This window comes from Phascolarctos cinereus, unplaced genomic scaffold (assembly GCF_003287225.1).
Source record: "Phascolarctos cinereus isolate Bilbo 61053 unplaced genomic scaffold, phaCin_HiC Scaffold_4;HRSCAF=312, whole genome shotgun sequence".
NCBI classification, from domain to species: domain Eukaryota; kingdom Metazoa; phylum Chordata; class Mammalia; order Diprotodontia; family Phascolarctidae; genus Phascolarctos; species Phascolarctos cinereus.
In genome coordinates, this window is record NW_027555847.1 from 563,784,650 (window position 1) to 563,811,119 (window position 26,470).

Below are 26,470 nucleotides of genomic sequence, written 5' to 3' on the forward strand. Positions count from 1 at the left end.
CCATTATGTTTATCAGTAACCAAGACAGGCTTTTCCCCTGGGCTCTCTTCTCTCTATATAGACATACTCTTTTGGTGAGTTCATTAGCTCCCATGGTTCACTGACCATTTTCTTTGCAGATTACTCTTGGATCTATATATCCAACCTTAATGTCCCTTCTGGGCTCAAGTCACCAGCAGACTACTGGGCATTCTCATCAGATGCACTACAGGCATCTCAAACTCAATGTGTCAAAAACACAACATAACTCTCTTCCCTACAGTCAATCCTTGCTAACTCTCTTGCTTCTGTCAGGGGGTTTCATCATCCTTCTAGTCACTGAGATTTACAGCCCCCAGAGTCATCTTCTACTTATCACTCTTCCCCAGCCTCATATTCAATCAGCTGCCTCATCTTCTTGATTCCACATCTCCTGCATTCATACCCTTCTCTATTCATATGAGTACTATTTCAGTTCAGACCTTCATCACCTCTTGCCTGGAGTATTTGAACAGTTTTCTAATGAGTCATCCATCTCTCCCTTCTCCAAATCCACCCTCCACACAGCTGGCAAATTAAAATTCCTAAAGCTCGGGTCTTGACCATGTTACTCACTAACTTGCTCAATAATCTCTCTTTTTGCTTGATAAAATAACAACTCCTCTATTCGCCATATAAAGCCCTTCACAATGGAGTTCCAGACTCTCTTCCTAGGACTACTGAACTTTGTTATGCTTCACACATCCTACATTCCAGACAAACTGACCTACTTCTTGTCACTTATCTACAACATTCCATCTCCTGTTTCTATCTGTGCCTTTGCATAATAAGGTATCTTCCAAGTCTGGAAAATACTTTTTTCCTATATGCAAGATATGGATTCTAAGCCTACTATTTCATTGTTCTCTATCTAGAAGCTTTGCATTACTCCAAAGGGTGATGGGTAGGTCAGATGATGTGGTCCTGAAGGAGTATGAGAAAGCTTTCAGCCTTCAAGCCAAATGAAATGCTTGCCTGCAGCCAAGTAAAATGCATGAATAAACTACATGCTTGTGTACATCACAATAATCAATCTTACCTTTCTCTTCAAGCATTCTGAAGGCTTAATGAGAGACTTTTGAACAGCATTTAGACTTTGCGACTGTACTGAATTTTCTCCCTTATGACCATGAGACAATAAAGAACAATGATTTGATCATGCAAGGAGGGATGTGCACCTCTGGAAAAATAAAGAAAGAGAGCTTCAATCAACATAGGCTTGGGTTAAGCCTGAGGCTCTTGGTCCAGGAGTTCCCCTTTATTTTTCCAAATATTTTGACACTTGTTCACAATGCAATAAAAATCAGCTTATCTTTATCTGGGGACAAAAATCTATTATAAAAATCTCAGCAAATAGCAAGATTTAAAGAGAGCAAGAAACTCCCTAGAATATGTGATGCTAGTTTGCCAGTCTGCAGTGAGGTCAGAGGAAGAGAAGGCAGAAAAAAGTTAAATTGCCTAGTTTCCAAAGCAGCAGTAAATTTAGTCCAGGCCCTTTGTTGATTCAGGTAACCAGCTGTACCTCAGGGCTCCAAAGTTTTCCCCTAACCGAAATCCTTTGCCTTTTCTAGCAATTTTTTTAACCTTGTTGATGGAAGACACTGCCCATAAAACAATGGACCTGATCACTGCAAAGTGTTCTTAGTAACCCCAGGAAAATGCAAGTTCTTTGAGGTGTGGACTTTGTCCTTTTTGTCTTTACAAACATAGGGCCTAGCAAAGTGCCTGGTACAGAGTTGGTTGAATTTTTTTTTTTAATTTTTTAAAGCTTTGTGGAACTGAATCAAATGTCTCGTAACACAAATGATTACAAAAACATTTTCCCCCCTCAGAGGAACAATGTCATTGTTGGTTACTTGGCATCAAATAAGTTCCAGGATGTCATAAAAGTAAAATAGCTATAAACTTCTACAATAATTTCAAATAGTAGTTGTGTTTCAACTCCTAAAAATTTGGCAGACATGTATTCATATTGATTATACCAGGCTCAAAGTGCTATCACAAATACACACAATTGCTTCATTTAAAATAAACATGATAATTACAACAGTATTTTTTTTGTCTTTGAATTTTAAAGGACATTTTGATGATAGTTTAAATGGCCCTGATCCCTCAAAAAAGCAGTTCAGATAAGTCTAAAATGAAGGTTTCCTTTGTCTCTTGAGAAATTTCACTGTAACAAACAGGGTCATTCAAATTCCTGAAATGATTTACAGCCAGACTCAAATTTGGGGTCGTTCTTTTTGAAAACACACATTAACAGCATCCATCATTCTTTGGATTCTGGTTCCTTTGCTCATTTTCTTTTCTTTGTTCCCTACACCAAAAACAGGCTTTGTCTAGGACCTGGAGCCATCCTATCTAAGAATATGGAACCCTACTGAGACTAGCCAGGTTCTTAAACTGGTTTGTGAACCCGAATCTTTTTTGTTTGTGTATTTGAGTAACTGGTTTTCTTTGTAATCCTATGTATTTTATTTTATGCGTTTAAAACCATTATTCTCAGAAGGGGTCCATAGGGTTTATCAGGCTGCCCAAGGGGTCCAGGACACAGAGGTTAAGAACCTGTTGGGTTAGACTATATACCCTGAACCTTTCCTTTGTCTCTTCTTTCTCAATCCCAGAATGGACAAGTCCTCTCCAACTATTTCTGAAGTCCTAGAATTGCCAGAGCTCATCCTCAAAAGCTCTCTTTTTTACTGCTATGCCACAATTAGAGGAAGTGCTTGGGACTTTCTCATTCCACTTCCAAAGCAAAGGGAGAAAGCTGTCCTTTCTTAGGTAGATCACCCACAGCTTGGTAGAATTTCCATTGTCTTGGGCCTCAGATAAACAAACAAACAAAAAAACTGATGGCTTTTAAGATTCCTCTAGGCTCTAAATCTATGCTTCTAAGATCATTATCAAACAGGGAAAGAAAGGAGATCATTTAGGGGAGAAAATGGCCCTAGGATGTGGGAGAGAAATGGGGACAAAGGCATGGAACCCTAGATATTGGGAAGTCAGAGAATTTGTCTTTTATTATGTATATCAGTATATATGTATGTGTGTGATGAGGATTAAACTGTACATGATTTCAGTGAAATTGGGTATATATACTAGAGATACAAGAAAGGAACTAGGAAAAAATTGGAGATTTTATATATATATATATATATATATATATATTTTTTTTTTTTTTTTTTTTTTCAGTAGCAAAATCATCACAGGGCAGTGCAGTAAGAAAAGTACTATGTTTGGAGTCCAAAGACCTGGGTTCAAATCCTCCTAAGAGTGTAACCCTTGGGCAAGTCATTCAACTTCCTAGAGTTTATCTCAATTTCCTTACCTGTAAAATGAGGGGACTGGGCTTCAAGGCCTCAGAGGTTCCTTCTCTCTCTACATCCAGGATCCTGAACCAGATTAACTTTTGTGTTTTTCAGGGTGGAGACAGGTAGAATCTAAACTCCCTGAAGGAAGAATTGCTTTCATCTTTGTATCTCCAGTACCTAGCCCAAGGCGAAGTCCCTAATAAATGATTACTCAAAAATAATAGAAGTCAGGTAGACCTTCAGAGTGAGATGTTTCTTTTTTTTCTTTCTTTCAGATTTTATTATTTATTTTTAGTTTTCAACATTCACTTCCACAAGATTTTGAGTTCCAAATTTTCTCCTTATCTCATCCCTCCCCCCCCAAGATGGCATACATTCTGAATACCCCTTCCCCCTAATCTACCCTCCCTTCTATCTTCCCCCCCTTCTCTTATCCCCTTCCCCTTCAATTTTCCTGTAGGACAGGATAGATTTCTACATACCATTGCCTATATATCTTATTTCCCAGTAGATATGAAAACAATTTTTAACATTTGTTTTTAAAACTTTGGGTTCCAAATTTTCTCCCTTCCTCCCTCCCCACTCACCCTCATTGAGAAGGCAAGCAACTCGATAGAGGTTATATATGTGTAGTTATGCAAAACACTTCCACAGTAGTCATGTTGTCAAAAACTAAGTATATTTTCCTTCATCCTATGCCACCCCCCATTTATTTTATTCTCTCCATTGACCCTGTCCCTGCTTCTGATTGATTACCTCATCCCCCAATCTGCCCTGTATCATCCCCCTGCTCTCTTGTCCCCTTCCTCCCCCTCCCCCCATTTTCCTGTAGGGTAAAATAGATTTCCATACCCAATTGAGGGCATATGGTATTTCCTCCTTAAACCAAATCCGATGAGAATAAGATTTACTCATTCCCTCTCACCTTCCCCATTTCCCCTCCACTGTAAAAGCCTTTTCTTGTCTGTTTTGTGTGAGATAATTTACCCCATTCTACCTCTCCCTTTCTCCTTCTCCCAGTATCTATCTATCTATCTATCTATCTATCTATCTATCTATCTATCTATCTATCTATCTATCTATTTATCTATCTATCTATCTATACATACATAAAATTTTTTCCCTCCAACTACCCTAATACTGACAAAGGTCTCGTGAGTTATAAATATCATCTTTCCATGCAGGAATGTAAACAGTTCAACCTTAATATGTCCCTTATGATTTCTCTTTCCTGTTTACCTTTTCATGTTTCTCTTGAGTCTTGTATTTGAAAGTAAAAATTTATATTCAGCTGTGGTTTTTCCATCAAGAATGCTTGAAATTCTTCTATTTTACTGAATGTCCATTTTTTCCACTGAAGGATCATACTCAGTTTCACTGGGTAGGTGATTCTTGGTTGTAATCCTGTCTCGTTTGACCTCCAGAATATTATATTCCAAGCCCTCTGGTCCTATAATGTAGAAGCTGCTAAATTTTGTGTCATCCTGATTATGCTTCCACAATACTTGAATTGTTTCTTTCTGGCTGCTTGCAATATTTTCTCCTTGACCAGAGAACTATGGAATTTGGCCACAATATTCCTAGGAGTTTTCCTTTGGGAATCTCTTTCAGGAGGTGATCAGTGGATTCTTTTAATTTCTATTTTGCCCTCTGATTGTAGAATATCAGGGCAATTGTCCTTGATAATTTATCTTCTTTTCTTTTTTTTGTGTCGAGGTGATTGTGATTAAGTGACTTGCTCCGGGTCACAAAGCTAGTAAGTGTCAAGTCTCTGGTCTGAGACTGGGATTTAAACCCAGGTCCTCCTGACTCTAGGGCCAGTGCTCCATCCACTGAGCCACCTAGCTGCCATGGCTTTCAGATAGTCCAATAATTTTTAAATTATCTTTCTTGGATCTATTTTTCAGGTCAGTTGTTTTTCCAGTGAGATATTTCACATCGTTTTCTATTTTTTCATTCTTTTGGTTTTGTTTTACCGTGTCTTGATTTCTCATAAAGTCACTAGCTTCCAATTGCTCCATTCTAATTTTTAAGGAAATATTTTCTTCAGTGAGCTTTTGGACTTCCTTTTCCATTTGGCCAATTCTACTTTTTAAGGCATTCTTCTCCTCAGTGGCTTTTTGGACCTCTTTTGCCATTTGGGTTAGGCTATTTTTTTAAGGTGTTATTTTCTTCAGTATTTTTTTTGGTCTCCTTCAGCAAGCTATTGACTTGTTTTTCATGATTTTCTTGCATCACTCTCATTTCTCTTCCCAGTTTTTCCTCTCCTTCTCTTACTTGCTTCTCAAAATCCTTTTTGAGACCTTCAGAGTGAGATATTTCTTAAGCACTGTCATCAGGTCACAACTTTGAAAGATTAGAAGAATTTAGGATTATATCTCTCCACTCTAGCTTTGGTGGCTGGAAAAAAATCTGGTGATACTAAAAGATGTTTTCTTTCTTTTTTTTTAGGCGACTGGGGTTAAGTGACTTGCCCAGGGTCACACAGCTAGTAAGGTCAAGTGTTTGGTCTGAGGCGGCACTTGAACTCCGATCCTCCTGACTTCAAGGCCAGTGCTCTATCCACTGCGCCACCTAGCTGCCCCTAGATGTTTTATTTCTAATGTAAATTTAATCTGAACTCAAATGATCAGAACCTCTAAGGGCTTGAAGTTGAAGTCTGGCCTGGCTCCCCAAGACCGTGAGCCATCACTGACCCTCTATCACCTAGGAAGCTTGGCCAGTGCCAACAACGTTCCTTGTCAAATATGCCTTAAGACTGACTGCCAGGATTGTATCACTGGCATCCAGTGGTATCCTACCTAAATGCCAAGTTTAACTGTTTTGCTTTGTTTTGAGAAGTGAATGTGGTCTTTTAGGAACAGCTCTGCAGAATGAGAGTTTTTAAGAAAAAGTCGGTGTCACAGAAAGGAAAGGAAGAACTAAACAGCGAGTGTTTTCTGGGTGACCCTGAGTGGCCTCCAATGGTCTGACAGCTCAGCTTTTTTGAAACCAAATTCCTCTCAGAACAGCAGGTTTTGTGCCTCCTGGCCACACTGGCTGCCCTTCTTGCCCCCTTCCCAAGTGTGACAATCGGATACAACCCCTGGGGCATGCATGCCTCTTGGTAGGCTGTATTTTCAGGGGCCAAGAAATTTTATTTTGCTCATGCCTGTTTTCAGAAAGGGAGTCAGTTTCAAATAGCCCAAGTGTCCTTATGATACTAAGTCCCAAAGTCCAGGAAGCTGTTTTTAAAACTATGGTAGAGGGTATGTATGTGTGTGTGTGTGTGTGTGTGTGTGTGTGTGTGTGTGTGTGTGTATGCACGCACACTAGTTACAGTTCCTCATACACAAATATACGCACTAGGGAAGTATGGGACATATCAGCATGAAGTCATCAGGAATGGGAGGTGGGAGGTGAGAAGAGGAAGACAGTTTGTCTATAGCTTCAGGTAAGAAGCTGTATCCTTACACTGCACACTTGGGAAATTTTTAAGTTTTGTAAAGATTATTAGCTCTACATATATAACATATATGTGTGTGTGTGTGTGTGTGTGTTTTAGATCTAAAACACACACACACACACACACACTTAAATCACTAGTTCACATCAATTTTCTGGCATAGAATAGGGTGTAGTAGATATAGTTTATAGGGGAAAGACCTGGAATCAGATCATCTGGGTTTGACTCTTGCCTCTGACATTTGTCAGTTGTATGACCCCGGGTAAATAAACCTCAGAGTTGCTTGTGCTCTTGAATTCATAATAATATTTAATAATGTTTTTATTCATAATGTCTTGAATTCATAAATAAAAATTTAGTTGTTAAGTACAAAAAAGGGCAATTAGCACTAAAAAATAAAAGGAATTTAAGTCTCATTTTTTGGTTGCCTTTTTTTTTAGGTCTGCAAGTGCCTGGAATAACTCAGGCCTGCATCCAAATCAATGATAAACAATTGAGAAGTCCATACTATATAAGGACAAAGACCTGCAAAACAGAATGAAGGGGGAGAGAGGAGAGATGGGCTCTCACAAAAAGCTAGAATGGAGAGATGTGACTTGCTGTTATCAAGAATGGAGCCCCAAAGTAAATATCACATGTAAATATCACACAGGCCTTCTCCAAGGCATAAAATACTGCTGCAAATTTGTGGCATCTGATCACAAATTGGGAATGTGGCTGTGTCCTGAGACTAAACTCAATCTAGGATCTCATACATACAAAGAAGAATCAAAAAAAAAATTAAAAAATAAAGAAGAAGAATCATAACGAGCACAAAGTCAGAGCTAGGAGGAATTTCAGAGTTCAGTTAATCCAATTTCCTCATTGTATAGATGAGGAAACTGAGTCTTAGGAGGTTAAGTCTAAGAAGGCACATGCCCAAAGTCACACAGGTGGTGTCCAAGGTGGGATCTGGCTCCAGTGCTTGTCCTTGTTAACAGGTTTTTGTCCTTGATAGGTCTGACATGAAGCAGTCCCTCCCACACTTAAGACTCTTCAGAGGAACCTGTGTATACATCCTTCCTATCAAGGCTACCTACGTGAGCCTCCTACAGTTTTCCCAATCTTGCTTGGTAACAATAAAAGAAAACACAATGGTGGAGGAGACCTAGAAATAGAAGCAGAAATGGCAGGTTTGGGAGTTCCTGGTCAGAAGGCTAGAATGCTCCAAAGGTTCCATAGTATCTTTGTAATGTGGGTGAGCAGGGATGGAGAAAGTGAAATAATATTCATTCAAATGCTTAACTATATATAGAACAGGGGTTCTTAACCCTGAGGAATGTGAACTTGTTTGTTATTTTTAAAATATGTTTAAAAATAATATTTCAATATATTTGCCTTCTTTATGAGGCAGCTAGGTGGTGCAATAGATAGAGCACCAAACCTAGGGTTAAGAAGACCCAAGTTCAAATTCGGTCTCAGATATTTACTAGCTGAGAGACCTTGGGAAAATCACTTAGCCTCTGTTTGCCTTAGTTTTCCCATTTGTAAAATGGGATGATAATAGCACTTACCTGTCAAAGGTTTTGTGAGGATCAAATGAGATAAGAATTATCAAATGCCTGGCACATAGGATGTACTATATAGATATTGGCCATTATTATTGATTTTATTTTATGCACGTAAAAACATTATTCTGAGGAGTCCATACGTTTCACTGTCCTGCGAAAGGGTACTACAACACAAAGAACCCCTCCTATGAAATGGAAGAGTTTAGCTAGCCAGCATGGAGACCACAGAGACTGGTTAGTCACAGCAATATCTTCACTTTACTCATCATCATTTTCTGAACATGTTTCAGTTTGTCAATATCCTTTCTCTAATGTGACCCTCAGTTCTGAACATAATACTTCAGATGTGGTCTGACTATTGCTGTTGTTTAGCTAGTTTTTTTGTCATATTTGACTCTTCATGACCCAGTTTGGAGCTTTTCTTGGCAAAGATGCCAAAGAGCCATTTCCTTCTCCAGCTCATTTTACAGATGAGGAAACTGAGGCAAACATGGTTAAGTGACTTGCCCAGGGGCAGACAGAAAAGTAAGTATCTGAGAGCCACATTTGAACTGAGGAAATTGCTGTTGATTGTCCTTCATTCTTGAAGAGGACCGTGGCATCAGGAAGGTGATACCAGGACTTGCAAATGAATTGGATTCAAGTGAAGGAGGGCTGCACAACTCACCAGCCTCATTTTGTCCTCTGGAGCCATCTGGGTCCAGTGGCAAGATATAGATCAGAACAACTGGAGATGGTCCTGCTAAACTGAGGAAGAGGAATCTCCTGCCTTCAGGCCCCACATGCTATCTTCTGAGCCACCCAGATGCCCTAGCAGAGTCTGACATAGCAGAGTACAATGGGCCTATGACCTTGGTCAAGTCAACTAACCTCTATGAGTAGAAGGATGTGGACAAGATGGCTATTAAGATTCCATCCAGCCCTAAGCAGAATAGCACATAAAACTCTGGACTTGGTCAGGGCAGACCTACGTTTGGATATTTATTAGCTGGGTGACCCTGAGCAAATCACTTAACTTCCCTCCGTCCTTAGTTTCCTCATCTGTAAAATGGGAATAACAATAACATCCACTTCCCAGGGTTGTTGCGAGAATCAAATGTGATTAATATTTGCAAAGTGCTTAGAACAGTGCTTGGTGTACAGTAGGCACTCTTTCCTTCCTATTAGTACAAGCCAAGATTGTTTTACCTTGTGCCGTTGAGAATAGGGATTTTTCTTTCTGTGAGCTTAGTAGAGTCTCTGGCACAGAGTAGGCACTTAATAAAAGCTTGCTGATTGATTTGGACTGCTCTGTCACACAGCTGGATCACATCAATACAGTACAATAGAGTTTCCCAATCATTTTCATATGATCAGTTGCTTTATTACACCTCCCCCTTCCCTACTCATACAGCTGAGTTTTCTGGAGCTCGACTGCAACTGAACCAGCAAATCTGAAAGTGGCCTTTGTGCTACAAAATGGATCTCTGCACTTAATGATTAGACAAATCTGGTTAGTCAGGAGAACATCAAGGATGCCTCCTCTTTGTTCACACTGACACTCTCTTTTTTAAGAGAGGGAGCCTGACCGACCAGCAACTGATTTTTCCAGAGAAGGAGCTGAGAAAAGGGCAGGAGGCCTGAGGGTTTATTTGAGGGAAAAGGTAGAGGGTAGGGAGATTAAAGGAACCCATCAAACAATGTCAAACCTTCTAAACCCCAATGCCCACACTCACACCCTGATCAAAAATAAAGTGATTTAAGAATTAATGCACGATGTTCTTCAACCCCATTACAGTTCCAGGCCACAAGGGACAAAGTTTGGGATTTTCATTTTATACAATTCACTGTATAGGATCCATCAGAGGCAAAATATTGCTTAGAGAATTAAAACCCGCTGATCAAAATTTCAAAGGAGTTTGGTTACTGCTCAACAATGGTGATTAAAACTAAAATATACTGCTAAAAAGTTAAAAATGAATATTTCATTTCAGATAAAAGTTATTTATATTTGTCATTACATGGTTCTAGGAGTTCCTACTACAAACAGCACAGCTGTATATTTCACGGATACATACATTCCTAAGATCTGATAGTATTTCCATAGACCAGAGAGTTGGGTTTAGGTTGTTCTATCAAATCATACTCCAGTTTTCCCTTAGCCATTTTTTTCAAATGGCTTTGTTATGCCAAGAGACAGAAATTAGCCTCGTGTACATACACACAATAAAGATGGACATACCCAGAATCAAATAAAAAATTCAGAAGTGCTCATGAGGACCACAGGTGTTTTTAGACCATTGGAATAAATCTATGGCCCAATCCTCTTGGAAAACAAACAACTTACTCCCTCGTGAGGTACCAACATAAACAGAGCTGAAGTAAATTACTACTTACTGGGGAAGTATGAATTTTAAAGCACTGATCATTTGCACATATGAGGCTCACATGCACATATATACTTTAGACATATTTTTTGTTGTTTGGTTGTTTCACTGGTGTCTGACTTTTTGTGACCCCCATTTGGGGTTTTCTTGGCAAAGATACTGGAGTGGTTTGCCATTTCCTTCTCCAACTCATTTTACAGATGAGGAAACTGAGGCAAACAGGCTTAAATGACTTGCCCAGGGTCACAGGATCTGAGGTCAGATTTGTATTTGGGAAGGTGAGTTTTCCTGACTTCAGGCCTGCCCCTCTATCCACTGTGTACCTAGCTGCCCCTAAAGTCCTTTCAATAGTATGTACAGGAGGTAGCACCCCAAAGGGTCCTTCCAAATGCTGGATTATTTCCTTGTGGTTTTCAGGGGGAAAGGTTTTCAGTCTTTAAGTGTCGATGAGCACTGAAATTCAGAGTTTACAAAGTCTTTCATGCCAAGTTCAGTTCAGCCTGGAGCCTGGATGGATGTTCCACCACAGAAGATTGGCTCCATAGTGAAGGTGAAGAAAGAGGCCCACCAACCACGCCATAGCATTTTTAAGCCCAGTTGTAGTATTTTTGTACATGGGAACACAAGAAACATTTTGGGGCATGTAAACTGCCCTGAAGAGTGTCTCAAAATCCTTGTGTATGGTCAATAAGTAAGCCAAAAGAAACCAGGCTTGTTCTTCCTTCAAAGAGGAGCTACCATGTGGTGATTTCTAATCAAATATTTCTTATAAGATCCTCTTCAAAATACGATGTTAATTTCTTTTCCTGTGAAAATGCTTTATTCTCTTCTCTGAGGGCATCATAGGAATGTGTCAGGTAGTGTCTGATGGACAGATGTGGTTCTCAGTAATTTTTTGTTGATTTACCCTACCATTGTACAACATTACAGAATGTTGTTACACACCCACCATGAAAATGGCCAAAAATCTCCAAAACTTCATTATTTTAATTCCTTGAGGATAAAAGAAAAAATCCCTTTTCAGGGAAAATATACTATTCACCCAACTTCTAATTTAATTCATTTGAAGAACTTGGATTTTGATTCCTTTTCAATTTTTTATCATCTAGAATCTAAATTAGATGAGTTTTTAAAACATTTGTATTCTGTTTAAGCATCTTGTTCATGCCATACCTTAGCATCAGATAAGCAATGACTTTCTTTCCTTACAATGCGTTTTCTAGATGAGATGTTTGGTACAAGTCCAACCCAGCCCAGCAGACCCCTGATTCAGTAAAGGTGCTCCACCTAGTCAGCTGCCTCTGTACCTAACCCAGACTAGCAGACAACCTGGCCCTGCCAATTCATCCTCCCTTCTGCCTCTTGGGATGTTGGGATCCCTGGCTTCCTTCAAGATTCGGCTCAAACACAGCATTCTGCATGAGGCTGTTCCTGGTCCCCCCAGATGTTAGCACCTGCCCTCCTCCTATCCAATCCACTACCCACTGTCAATACCCACTGTATTTGCATGTTTTACATATAACTATGACATGCAGGTTGTCTCCTACTGAACACAAACTCCTTAAAGCATTACTTTGCTTTTTGTCCCTGAGACTCCCATGCCTAGAACTACGCATGGCACATAGTAGGCACTTAACAAATGCTTGTTGATTTGACTGGTGAAATCTCAAAATTTATTTTGTTCTATTCCATCATTGAAAGGTAGAGGAATCCCAGAATCCCAAACAAGAGTTAGAAAGGACCTCAGAGGACATATTCTCCCTCCCATATTAGAGCATGTATTCCCCCTTTACATTTTCCCCAATGACTGATCGTCTAGTCTTTGCTCGAAGACCTCCAGGAAGGGAGAACCTACTAACTCAAAAAGCAATCCATTCCAATTTTGTGCAGTTCCCATAGAGAAGTTTTTCTTTATATCAAGCTCAAATTGGCCACTTCGCAACTTGGACCAAGTGACTCTGTTTGGCTTACTGTGGCAAATGTCTGCAACTACGGGGGCCCAAAGAGGAGGAGCAGGGGTGGGATGGGGAGACTGCAATGAGGAGACAGTCAAGTGGGAGGCCTTAGGAACAGGACAATATTTTTGTTTAAAAAAAGACACTAAAATAAATAAGGTCACTCAAGAACCTGTTATCTGTACAAATTATACAGCTCATGTGTTATGTTACCTAATACCCAACATAACTGGTAAAGATTGTAGTGCTGATGATACACATTTTATGATTAATGAAGATGGAAAAATGACAAGCCACAATTTGCCTCTACAACCAATCAAACAATTCTATTCTCTAAAGCCAAGCAAGACAATTCTATTCCACAAAAAAAACCTATTCCATAGCACTTTATTTCCTTCTTTACCTACTGATGCCTTTTGCTCATTTCCAGGTAAACTCCTCTTCCTCCACCATCTCCAAAACCTTTTATTATAAATGAGCCTTCATTTGTAAAAAGAAAAAAAGTTAAACAAAAGCTATGAAGCACTCTACACATTAATAGCACTTACAGCACTCCATACCCAGAGACACCTCATCAAAGAAAGGAGACAGATGCACTTCTTCATTTCCAGGAGGAAGGTTGGCCAGTATAACTTCAGTTTTCATTTTCACTTTGCTGTTCTTTCCATTTACATTGTTGTGTTCATTGTACATAGTTGATAAAGTATTGGATCTGGGGTCAAGAAAACCTGAGTTCAAAGCTGGCCTCACACACTTACTAGTTAGGTGACCCTGGGCAAGTCACTTACCCTGTTTGACTCTATTTTTCTTGAATTCTTTACATTTGTACTTCTTACAGCACAATAATATTGCATTACATTCATGTATCACAATTTCACAAATCACACAATTTTAGAGTGTGAAGGGACCTCAGTAATAATCTAGTTCAACCATACCCAAAAGGAATCCTCACTATGATTTATTTAGCAAGGGAAGAACTAGCCTCTGCTTGAAGATGGATATTTGAAGCCAAGGTTCTCTCCCCTCTTCACCTCCAAGTTAGGCTGGTTCTTTTCTTTAAAAAAAAAATGAAGGAAGCTGCCTTAAGACTTGACTGGCCCGGGGGATGAAGGTTTAAGCCTCTTTTAAAAAAATTTATTTATTTTATTTATTTATTAGGCTTAAGCCTCTTAACCAGTTTACACAGTTTCATGGCCAGTACATTCCTGCTCACTAAATCCAGTAGCCTTTTCTCAGCCCTCATCCTTCTTGATCTTTCTTCAGGCTTTGATACTTTTATTTTATTTATTTATTTGTTTGTTTGTTTGTTTTTGGTGAGGCAATCAGGGTTAAGTGACTTGCCCAGGGTCACACAGCTAGTAAGTGTCAAGTGTTTGGTCTGAAGCCGTATTTGAATTCAGGTCCTCCTGACTCCAGGACCGGCGCTCTATACACTGTGACACCCTTGGCTTTGACACTTTCAATCATTCTCTTCTCCTTGATTCTCTCTTCTCTCTAGGTTTTTGGAACACAACTCTCTCCTAGTTCTTTCTGGGTCCACTCCTCAGTCTTCTTTCCTATATCTTCATCCACACCACGCCCACCAATCATGGGTGTTGTTTGCATGTCATCTCCCCCCCCCCCCCCCCCCCCCCCGTTAAACTGTGAGCTATTTGAGAGCAGGGACTGTTCCCACCTTTCTTAGTATCCCCAGAGCTTGTCACAGTCCCTGCCACTTAGTAGGTGCCTAATAAATGCTTGTTAACTTAACTTTTATCCACTCTGCAGGATTTGCTGAGGTCACTGTGTGGAAGAGATTGCAATAAACCATTCTATTTCCTCCTGCACCTTTTGCTTGTGATTTGATCTTAGGAGATTATGACTCAGAACCAGCTGCCATAATTTAATGCAGGGATTCTAAAGCTTTTTTGTGTGATGGACTTCTTGGCAGTCTCATGAAACCTAAGGATCCCTTCTCATAAAAACATTCTTAATTGTGTAAAAATAAATACATAAGATTGTAAAGGAAACCAAAGACACTGACCCCAGATTAAAATCTCCGGATTTAAAAGCCAATGATTATTATTACCTTCTGGCTTTCCCACACTGATCTCACATGACTCCACTCTACATAAAAATGTTCCTGCCAAACTGGATTATCTGTTTGTCATTCTTTGTGCGACATCCTACTCATGTTATTCTCTGTGCCTGGAATGTCCTCCCCTTCCCTGTACCATCCTTTTGAAATCATAGCTATCTTTCAGGGTCTTTCTTAAGCTCCATTTCCTTATTGGACCATCAATCCCTGATTTGGAGCTGGAGGTGACCTTGGAGGTTTTCTAGTTTCATAGATGAGGAACTTGAGAGACCCTGAGAAATTAAGTTCCCACGAGATCTCAGAAGCAGCGAACAGAAGAACCAAGATTTGCTATATGTAAAGTATTCTGAGGCAAAGACCAATTTTAAAAGAAATACTTTGGGGAACAGGTACACAAATAATAATAGCCAGCATTCATGTAACATTTAAGGTTTGTAGGTATTATTTCAGTTGATCATTCCCATAACCCTCTGAAGTAGGTGCTCTATTAATTCCATTTTAAAGATATAGAAACTGAAGCTAAGAGACATTAAAATGACTTGTCCAGTGTCACTTAGTTGCTAATTGTCTGAGATAGGATTAGAATTTGGCATTTCTCACTCAAAGTCCAGCTTTCTATCCACTACATTCATCACTCATATGAATAAGATGTAACTAACAATGGATATGAAGGATTCAGAGAAGCATAGGAAGAGAACTTGTGTCTTACAGCAACAACTTGGGGAAACATCTGTCCCCTGTGTCTAGCAGGGGAAGTATATTCTTTGTCAGCTTCCTGGTGACAGTTTTAAAGAATAAAGTAAGATTTATCAATGTTGCTGCTGCCATTTGAATATTATATTGAGGGAATGTTTGTTACCAAAAATGGCCAATTAGTATTTTGAAAGCAACCAAATGGAGTGATGTGCTAACTCCTTTTTCTGCCCTGGTTAATGGAAATCCCATCAGCAGACATCCACAGCCATTAGCTCCAAGTTCTGCCACCCACCAAAAATGCCATTCCTTTACTTTCCCCATGTGATACAGTATCCTCTTTGCTCTGATCTGCTTGCCTGGGTCTCCCACTAAAATGTAGACAAGAAATGGGTGAATAAAGATAGCCAAAATTCAGCTGACATTTTACAGTCACTTTATACAACAACTTTGTGACACGTTCAATACGGTATTAGTATCTTTGCCTCTATTTTATAGATGTGAAAGTGGGATTAAGTAGCTCCCCCAGAGCCACAGAGTTATTAAGTATGTGACTAGAGAGGAAAAGGCAGGGAGAAGAGAGAGTTGGGGAAAAGATGTGCAGCCTCTGACCTAAGCTTAACTGACTCCAAATCTATTGTTCTTTCCAAAGCAATTTCAGAAACACTGGGCAGGAAGGGAAGATATCAGAAAGGTGGAGCCTATTATGCAAGGCCATGGACCCTTAGCTATCAGTATTCTAGTGACCCCAAAGAACTGGAAGTCCATTCCTTTTCCTTGGCCATGAAGGAAAAAAGGATTTGAACAATTGCCCAGGAAATGAATTTTATCTGTAAAATCCAAATCTCTTGTTGTTCTATCACATTTGCCCTTTGTAGATCTATTTAAACCAGGAGTTCTTAATTTTTTTGTCAAGGTCCCCTTCCCTCTTTTGCAGTCTGATGAAGCCTATGGACTCCCCTTCTCAGAAGAATCTTAAATGTAAAAAAATAAAATATGTAGTATTACAAAGCAAACCATTTATATTGAATTACAGTTACCAAAATGCTAAAACAAACAAGTAAGTTAATGGACCAGGTTAAGAACCCCTAATTAAACAAACAAAAGCCTTGGAATAAAAATAGTAACACTGCATAGTCTGCTTTTGTGGGGGCAGACTTGATGAATATGATGTCTTGTTACCTGCATCTCCAAAGGGAGGCAGCGTCTAAATTGACCACTCCCAAATCACTGAGGCAAACAATTCTGTTTAATTAATAAAAAAAGAATAATTACGTGCTCTTAAAAAATAAAGGGTAGTCTTTTCATTGGTCATTGGACAGCTGAGTCTTCTTAAAGGACTTCAGTGGGCTACCTGTGCTTTCAGAGATAGACCATCCTTGGACGTGTTCTTAGCGTAGCCATCTGCAGGTTAGCTGACTGGGATGAGGAACGGCCCATAGACTCATCTTTGGGGGAAAGCAATCTGAGGCCTCTGTTGAGAGATACTGGAAGAAAGGGAGAGCCAACTAACCATGACCTGGAGAATAAGAATGAAAAGAAATGCAGGAGGTCCCATACAGTCAGTTCCTTTCTGCATTACCCATGTGAATAGCAGAGAGTGCATCTCATTTTCCCTTGTCTAGGAAGAGAGACTCTAGGAGGGAAATTAAAAAAAAACAACTTTAATACCCTCAATAAATATGAATCATTGAGTATAAAGGGATAATACAACTTGTTGGCATTTATCTTATCAAAATAATAAGTAGCTCATTCTGATTGTAATAATGCCTCTCTAAAAAGGAAAACTATTGCCTTTCTTGAAGCACAGAGAATGCACTGGTTATTATACATAAAGAAAATATTAGTGTAGAATATGCATTGTTTCCTGGAGAACAAATTTGTATAGTAGAACTGACAATTTATGGCAGGTTTTTCAAGGTCAATGTGTACAGGTTGTGTTGGCCCTCTTCTTAACAAATGAGTATGTCTAGCATCATAGCTTGCCAATTCCAAAATAATTTGTGTCCCTTTAGTTCTAACACATTTTAATGCAATGGAAGGTTAAAATATTATTTTATCAAGTTAACATGTATGACATGAAAGTCAACATGGCAGAGTGGAAAGTGTATGTGACTTTTGCAGACAGAGAAAGATAGTGGCACGATGGATAGAGCACTGAGCGTAGAGTCAGGAAGACGTGAGTTCACTCTGGCCTCAGACTTTACTAGTTCAGTGACTCTAAGCAAGTTACTTGGGCAGCTAGGTGGTGCAATGGATGGAGTGCTGGGCCTAGAGTCAGGAGAACACTTACTAGCTGTGTGACCCTGGGCAAGTCATTTTACCCCCTTTGGCTCAGTTTCATCTGTAAAATGAGCTGGAGAAGGAAGGAAATGGCAAACCACTCCAGTTTGTTTTTTTTTTAAACCAAGAAAACCTGGAATAGGGTCACAAAGAGTCAGACATGACCAAAAAGAAAAAAGAAAAAGGCAAGTCACTTAGCCTCAATTTCCTTAACTGTAAAATGGGGACAATAATAACACCTACCTCTCCGGGTTGTTGGGAGGATCAAACCAGATAATACTTGTAAAAAGTACTTAGCACGACACCTGGTACCTAGTAGTAGGAGCTAGATGAATGCTTATTCCCTTCCTTTCCCCCTCCCCTATTCAGGATATCTGGATTCCAATACTGTCTTCAATACTTATGGCATTGGCTGTGTGGATCATTTAAATTCTCTATGCCTCACTTTCTTCATCTGTATAATACGGATAATGCTGGTATTTCCTATCTCACAGGACTATTGTGATCAAAGGCAAAAATATATGTAAAAATACTTTTTAAGCTTTGAAATGCTATGTATATGTCACTGTAATACTTTAAAGGTAAAAAGGTATTACTGAGTTTGTCTTTATAATAAACCTGGAACAATGAGCACCATGGAAAGGATGGCCATTATGGGAAATACCTTTGGCACTAGGTGCAGCCACACCCAGATTAGATTGTGCCAAGCCCCCATAACCACTGTGTAGTGTACACATACCTTCTAAATTACATAATGTTTCCATTCAATAGGTATTATATCTTGCAAAAGGCTTCTGATTTTGTTCAATTAATTTCTTAGCCATTTCTATTCTTTCATCTCTTTACAACACACCGTGCCACATACCCTCTATCCCTCCCCTCCCCTCCTCCTCGAAGCTCTCTTTCATGATGGACTATATAGTACGTCATAAATTTCTGCCATATGAGGCAACCAACTATATAGGTAAAGACACTACAGAGAGATACAAGATAGGCACAGAATCTAGAATGAGGGCTGGGGAACCTATAGCCTCAAAGACACATTCAGCCTTCTAGGTCCTTGGGTGCAGCTTTTTGATTAAGTCCAAGTTTTGCAGAACAAATCCTTTTATTCAGGGGATTCGTTCTGCGAAGTCTGGATTCAAGAAATTTGTTTCTATTCTACCTCTCCTCCAAGTGACTCCCCATGACCTTTAAGGTAAAATACAAACTTCTCAGTCTGGGTCCTCTACCATCTGGCTCTTATGGGTAGCTGGGTGGTATGGTGGAGAGCACTAGGCCTAGAGTCAGGAAGACTCATCTCCCTGAGTTCAAATCTGGCCTCAAACACTTATTAGCTCTGTGATTCTGGGTAAGTCACTTAAGCCTGTTTGCCTCAGTTTCTTTATGTGTAAAATAAGCTGGAGAAGGAAGTAGCAAACCATTCCAGTATCTTTGCCAAGAAAACACCAAATAGGGCCACGAAAGAGTCAGACAGGACTGAAGAAGAACAATAATTTGGCTCTTACCTTAAGTAATATCATATTACCTCCCTGCCTTCACAGATTCCATGTTCCAACTAATTAGTTTAGCTGTTCCCTGAACTTAATATTCCCTGTCCCACAAGTTTGTGCCTTCCATGTCTAGGATGAACTCCTTTCTCATCTCTGCCTCTCAATCCTTATCTTCCCTCCAGACTCAGCTCAGGAAGCATTCTCCTTCTTTAATGCCCCCAGCTGTGTTTTTTTCCTTCCTCATAACATTTTCTATTTTTTATCTGTGTACATTCTGGTTCTCTTGCTTGAATGCAAGCAGGACAAGGCCTTCTTCATTTTATCCCTAGCACCATGTCTCACATAGACTATATGCTTAATAACAGTTTGCTGCATCAAATCAAATCTAAGCTAAAAACCAAGGAAAGTCTTGAACCAAAATCATGCAAGAAGGTGCCCAATAAGTGAGCTAAATAAAATAGTGAGACGTTTGATAATATTACATACAGCAAGGCTGAATAGGTACTGAGTAGTAAGAGATACTAAAGTACTTTGATTTAATTATCATTAAAACCACAAAAGGTTAGAACAGGGGGAAAAAACCCACAAGAATGCAACCTACTCATTTTATAGATGAGAAAAATGAAGTGCAAGGGGAAACTGACTCACCCAAGGTCACATGGCAAATAAAGTACAAAACCAACCATCACATCTTGATCTTCTGCAAGTCTAAAAGGCTTTTTAAATACACAATACTGCCTCCTAATGAAAACTTTTAGGGTTTTTTTCCCCCTTTAATATAAATTTGGGTACCTTAGATTTGCTAAAGCAAACAAGGTTAAGGCAGCTGGATCTGGAGTCAGGACAGACCTGAGTTCAAATGTGGCCTCAAACACTTAGCTAGCTGTGTGACCTTTGATAAGCTACCTATTTCTCTCAGCCTCAGTTTCCTTAACTGTAAAATGGAGGTAATAGCACCTACTTCCAGAGTTGTTGTGAGGATCAAATGAGATAATATTTATAATAAAGTACATTGTAAACTTTAAAGAGCTATATAAATGCTTGCTATTACTGTTCTTAGCTAAGAGGAACTGGTAAGGAATCTGTGGTCTTGTTAATTCCTAATAAGGAAAAATAAAGAATACATTACAAACCCTCTAGATATGGAACAAAATGCTCTTATTGCATCACACAGGCACATGCTACAGAGTAGACTGGGACATAGTCCAAGCACAAACACCACATTGTATTGATCCTTAACAGAGTACTTTGCTCTTAAGGAAAAAAAAACAACTTAGAAACCCAAAACAAAATGAAACAAAAATCTGGGCTGATTGGAATCTTACAGAGAATTAAATTTTCTCTAGTATAGATTTGTTTCCCAACCTCTTTTATTGTGATGTTTAAATGTGTTTGAGAGTAAAGAAAAACTAGGGAAAGGGGGAGAGGGATGGGGGAGATGCAAAGAGGAAGAAAATGATAAAGGAGAGTAAGGAGGGGAAGGAGAAAAAGAGGAAAAGGGATAAGGAAAGGCAAATGTGTCCAAATTCTCTATGCAAAACAAAATCACATAAGAAATAAAAGTTGGGGGCAAAGTGGTGCAGTGGATAGAGCACCGGCCCTGGATTCAGGAGGACCTGAGTTCAAATCTGACCTCAGACACGCAACACTTACTAGCTGTGTGACCCTGGGCAAGTCACTTAACCCCATTGCCTAACAAAAAAAAAGTTGTAATGAGTCCCTGGCTAGAGCTACAGCTTTTAAAAAATGATTTACTCTTTCCCATAAGAGCAAAAGGTTCAGATTCTACTTCTGACCCTTAGTAGCTGTGTGACCATGGAAAAGTCCTTACCCTCTCTGAGACTTTCCTCATTTGTAAAATGAAGGGACTGGAATAGATGACCTTGAAGATTCCTTCTAGCTCTAAATCTATACTCCTATAATTCATTAAGCACTTGTTACATGCCAGGCACAGCGCTAAAAGCTGGGGACACAAAGACAAAGTAAAACAGTTCCTGCCCTCAAGGAGCTTACATTTTAACTAGAGACAAAACATACATATATTGTTATATACAAGATATATAAGGGGAAGGGAACAAGCATTTGTTAAGTGCCTACTATGTGCTGTGCATTATACTAAGTGCTTTACAAATATTTAATTTGATCCTCTCAATAGCCCTGTAAAGTGGGTGTTATTATCATCCCCATTTGTGCAGTTGAGGAAACTGAGGCAAACAGGTTAAATGACTTGTTCAGGGTCACAGCTAGTTAAATGTCTGAGGCTGGATTTGAACTCAGGTCTTCCTGACTCCAAACCTAGCACTCCACCCATTCTATCACCTCACTGCCATACAAAGCATAAACGAGGTAATAATGATGGAGGAGATCAGGAAAGGCATTCTGTAGAAGGTGGAACTTGAATTAAATCTTGAAAGAAACCAGAGATTACAAGAGTAGGAGGTAAGCAGAGAGGGCATTCTGGGCAGGGGGGAACAGTAAATGCAAAGGCATAGAAATGGGAAATTCAGCATCATGTGTGAGCAATCACAAGATGAATAGTACGGCTGAAATGTAGAGGTAATGGGAAATGGAAGGGAATAACAAAAGAAAACTGGAAGGGACCAGGTTGTAATGAATAGGTGTGGTGGTAGTGCTGGTGGTAGTGGTGGTGATGTATTCAGACCTTTGCTTAAGGGAAATCACTTTAGCAACCGGTATAAAGAGTGCGAAAGAGCAGAGACTTCCAGTCCCAAATACCAGTTAGAATGCTATCTGTATCATCCATGCAATGGCTGTTTTGTAGATTGAAATGATAAAGATGTGGCAACTGACTCGTAGCCAGTAAGTGAGAATTAAGAGTCAAGGAAGACATCAAAGTTGTGAACCTGAGTGACTGGAAAAATGTTGACGTCTTCAACAGTGGGAAGTTCCAAAGAGGAGTGTGTTGAGGTGAAGGGAGATAATGAGTTCTGTTTGGGCATATTGAATTTGAGATGTCTAAAGGCCATCCAGTTCAAAATGTTCATTAGACAGCTGGTGATGAGGGACCAGGGCTGAAGATATAGATCTAGATATCATTTGCATAGAGATGATAATTAAACTAATGGGAATTGATTAGGTCATCAAATAAAGGAGTAGAAAGAGGATTCATATTCAGGGACACCCACCCTTAGTGGAAGTTGTGTGAATGGCAATCTACCTCGTTCCTTTTTCAGTCCACATCCTCTTAAGATCCAGCAGTGACTTCTGTGTCTATCTCTGTTCCCCTCTCCTCACTCTCCACTGGCTGGGCCCCATGCCTGAAGCACTCTCTTCCTCCTCACCTACACCTCCCAGATTCTCTATGTAGTCCACCCTTTCCTTCAAGCTTTATCTCAAATAGACATCTCAAATCCAATCTCCTGCAAGAAGTCTTTCCTAGTTCCTTCCCCATCCCCCTTTCCCTTTTAATATTTAATTGTACTATTCATGCACACACACACACATCTAGCAACACCACTAACACTAATCTGAGTGACAGGCCAAGGTGAAAGGGTGATAAAAATGCTACCTTTTCTATTTTCCAGGTGTTTGCCAGATACCAATCTGTTGTTATACTCAGCAATATCAACTGCTTGTGTAGACATGGCCTTTGTGTCTAGATATGTGTTTTGCCTCTTTTTGTATGACTCATCAGAGATAAGGATTACTTTTCATCTATACTGAGTATCTTGTATGTACATAGTTATTTGCATCTTGTCTTTTCCTTTGGAATTCGAGTTCTTGAAGGTAAGGGACTGGGTTTTTCCCATTCTGTTCTATTCCTAGGGCTTAGTAGAATACCTCGCACATAGTAAGCTATAATAAATGTGTTGACTAACATTTTGGAGGGGAACAGATACAGCATGGTTTGATGGATCTGAAAAATCAAGAGACCTCAGTTTTGAGTCCCAGCTGTTACTTAATAACAGCTGTGGGCCCTTCAGCAACTGGTTGGAACATACCACTTCTCCTTCCCTAAATTTAGCCTTCTCAAGCCCGAACAATTTTGAGGAAAGGTCTAGATCAGCCGTTCTTTACTCACTCTTCCAACCTTTCCACCATATGTCAGCTGACTTCTCCCTCTGACCGTGTGCTGCCTTCTCTTCCATTTAATGAGCTACCTTTCCCCATTAGAAAGCAAGTTCCATGAGGGCAGGGGTTGTCTTTCTTTCTGCTTATATTTGCATCCTCAGTTCTTAGCATAGTTTCTGACACACAGTAAGCTTTTAATAAGTGTTTGTTTTGGACTGGATAATCTTTTAAAATTTCTTCTCATTCTAAAAATCCCATTTCCAAGTTTGTGTTGTAGAAGTGTAGAAGTAAACACTTACAAATCATCAACGATCCCCAGAGGCTAGCACTCTTTCCCCATCCCTTTACCCTGAGAGCTTGACTTGGAAGGCAGTATACCAGGATGGGAAACTTGCCTGACACTGCCTAGTATTCTAACTACTCACTGCGCTTCTGGGGCTTCATCTAATTGACAAGATGTTGATAAAAACACCACCTGGGTTATTGTAAGATTCATTAGTTATCTCATTAGATAATATATGTTGTACTTTGGAAACCCACATAAATGTCAATTATTATAACCAAGGGGTGCTCTTTGTCTTCCTAGGAGCTTGTCTGTGGACTTGCTTTAGGAGTGTTTGTTGAAATGAATTGAATCAGGGGCAGCTAGGTGTTAGGCCCTGGAGTCAGGAGGACCTGAGTTCAAATCCCAGCCTCAGACACTGATACTTACTAGCTTTGTGACCCTGGCACAAGTCACTTAGCCCCATTGCCTAGCCAAAAAAAAAAAAATGAATAGAATCATTTGGTCCTGAATTCATATGCCCTTCAAAATATGAATAATTGACTGCATTAAAGCTAAATTTAGCAGTTTCGTAGCCTTCTTCATGTTGTTTATTAAAAAAAAAAAGAAAGCATAGCTTGGTAGAATGCTAGTTTTCTCACATGAGACTTATATACAGACATAGGCTAGCCATCCAGTTCAATTCCTTAATTTTACAAAGGAGAAAAATAAAACCCAAGGAGGTTAAATGTTTTGCCCATGGTCACAGATATAAACATCAGAGGCATGATTTGAAACCTTTGCTTCCAAAATCAGAACTTTCTCCCTCTAACACATTTCATCTAAAAGCAAGTGTGTTAATGTACACAAATATTCAAATGCTCTATTAGTTATTTATTATCAATGAACAAGCATTTATTAAGCACCTACTACATGCTGGACACTGTACTAAGCAATCAGGGATACAAAGACAGGCAAACCCCAAAGAACAAATAAGTCTTTGACTTCAGGGTGGAGGTCTTCTGATGGTGAAGACCATGTAAACAGCTTAGTACATACCAGATATATACATTGAGAAATGGGAGGTGATCTCAGAGGGAAGAAACAAGCAGTGTGTGTGTGGGGGGAACAAATTGGAAAAGGTCCTCAACAGGTGAGCTTTTGAGCTGGAAATCCTGAAAGCAAGCCAATAGAGCCAGGAAGTGGAGGTGGGAGAGGGAGTAAATAATATTTAAAGACCTATTTTTATGTCTCTTTTCATGAGAAAGTTGGATTTAAATTTATTGATTTTAGCTAAGGGCAATGTTTAACCAGTTTCATTGTATACAAAAGAAAAGTTACGTTTCTAACAGTAAACTTTGCTTAAGGAGTATCATATATTATACCTAATAAGTAAATAATGCTTAATAATGTGGTCTAAAACTGAAACCAAATATAATCAGCAGCAAAGTTTGTTGCTCGGCAATTTTAACCTTGTGTAAGAGAAACAACCTCCTAGGAGCACTTCATTTTGTTTCCTTTTACAATAACTACAGCCTTATTTTTTTGTACCTGGAACTAGCTTAGTGTTTCCTTATCTTCCCTAACCCCTCCCCCGCTGGGATCACTCATTTCTCCAGGCGACGCAAATCCATTTACAAGAGAAGAGGATAGATCTACAGAAGGAAGGACACAGCAACCCGGGCTTCCCCCGGCATTATCTTATAAAACCTCTCCAAAAAGTCCCTCGCTTGGCAACCAAAGGCCACATGTTTGGTACGGTGGCAATGATCCCTGAGCATACATACTATATAATCCTGCGCTTTCTCTCACAAGCTGTTCAATTCCAATTAATCAATCAACAGGCAAGTCAGTGCTTAAAGGTGACAGGCACAGAGCTAAAAGGCTGGAAATACACAGAAAGGCAAAAAACCTTCCATTACCTTCAGAAAGTTAACCAGTCTTTCCCGATAAGAAGGGGAAGGTGGGGCTTAACTCCCTCTCCCCCACCCCCTCCCCTTATTTCTTTTCCACTTTCACTTCTCCCAGGAATACGACCAAGAGATTGCTTTAGATATAAGATACATAAAAATAAATTATGAATCAGTCCCTACCTAGGAGCCTTGGAGTGATTCCTAGCCTTGCTAGGAGCAGCAGCTGACAGTGACGTCTTACGAAACCAAATTCCCTACAACGCCGTGAATTTCACTGCCCCTGGCTGCTTAGACTCACCTCCATCAGCTTCTTTTCTAAGTGAAATTCTGACACCGTCCATAAAACACACCAGGCATGGTGTGTTTTTAGGGGCCGGCAGATATGGTGCTACTTTGTGTCTGCTTTAAGAAAGGAACAAAGTTTCAAATAACAATCAAGTGTCCCTGTGATACTACACCAAAAACAGGAAGACCTGTGGTTAAAACAAAGAGATGTGTGTGCCAGAGTGTGTGTGTGTGTGTGTGTGTGTGTGTGTGTGTGTGTGTGTGTGTGTGTGTGTGTGTGTGTGTGTGTGTGTTAGAGAGAGAGAGAGAGGGAGGCGGGGGGACAGTGACAGACACTTGGGAGGGGAGGGAAAGGGAGGAGAAAGGAGAGACATAAAGGGAGAGGGGGAGTCACACGGAGATATAGACATCCGCACGGGGGTAATATGGGACAACCTACCAATCAATCAATAAACATTTATTCAGTGCTTAGTATGTGCAAACATGAAAACAGCAGTGTGATTCCTATAACTCACTAAGACTTTTCATTGCATACATGGGAGTTTTGGAAAGGTAATCAGTGCTTAGAAGGAAGACTTTAAGTCTGTTTTCTGCCTTTCAAAGCCTGGAATTATTTGGAACTTTGGCCAAATAAGAAACCGAGAATGCTCAATACTGTCGGAAGACAGGAGTCTGCAAAGAACTTCTTAAAAAATTATTCTTTCTTGTTATCTTGAGCCGTCCCAGAAGTAAATGTTTCCAAAGTGTTCCGTCAAGTACATTTTTGTCTTTAAATCCAAATATTTAG

General features: G+C 39.7%; 1 protein-coding gene across 7 annotated transcripts in view; it reads right to left on the bottom strand.

The window, feature by feature from the left end:
• The window catches only part of LOC110192005 (N-acetyllactosaminide beta-1,6-N-acetylglucosaminyl-transferase-like), a 278,024-nt gene that overhangs the window by 113,651 nt on the left and 137,903 nt on the right, over positions 1–26,470 (bottom strand). Inside the window, exon 2 of one of the 7 annotated variants that reach the window (XR_013486270.1) lies at positions 1,058–1,198. The exons of the other annotated variants lie outside the window; for them this stretch is intronic. The gene's annotated coding sequence lies outside the window, so the exon portion shown is untranslated. The remainder of the gene's footprint in view (positions 1–1,057; positions 1,199–26,470) is intronic. 7 annotated transcript variants of the gene reach the window in all.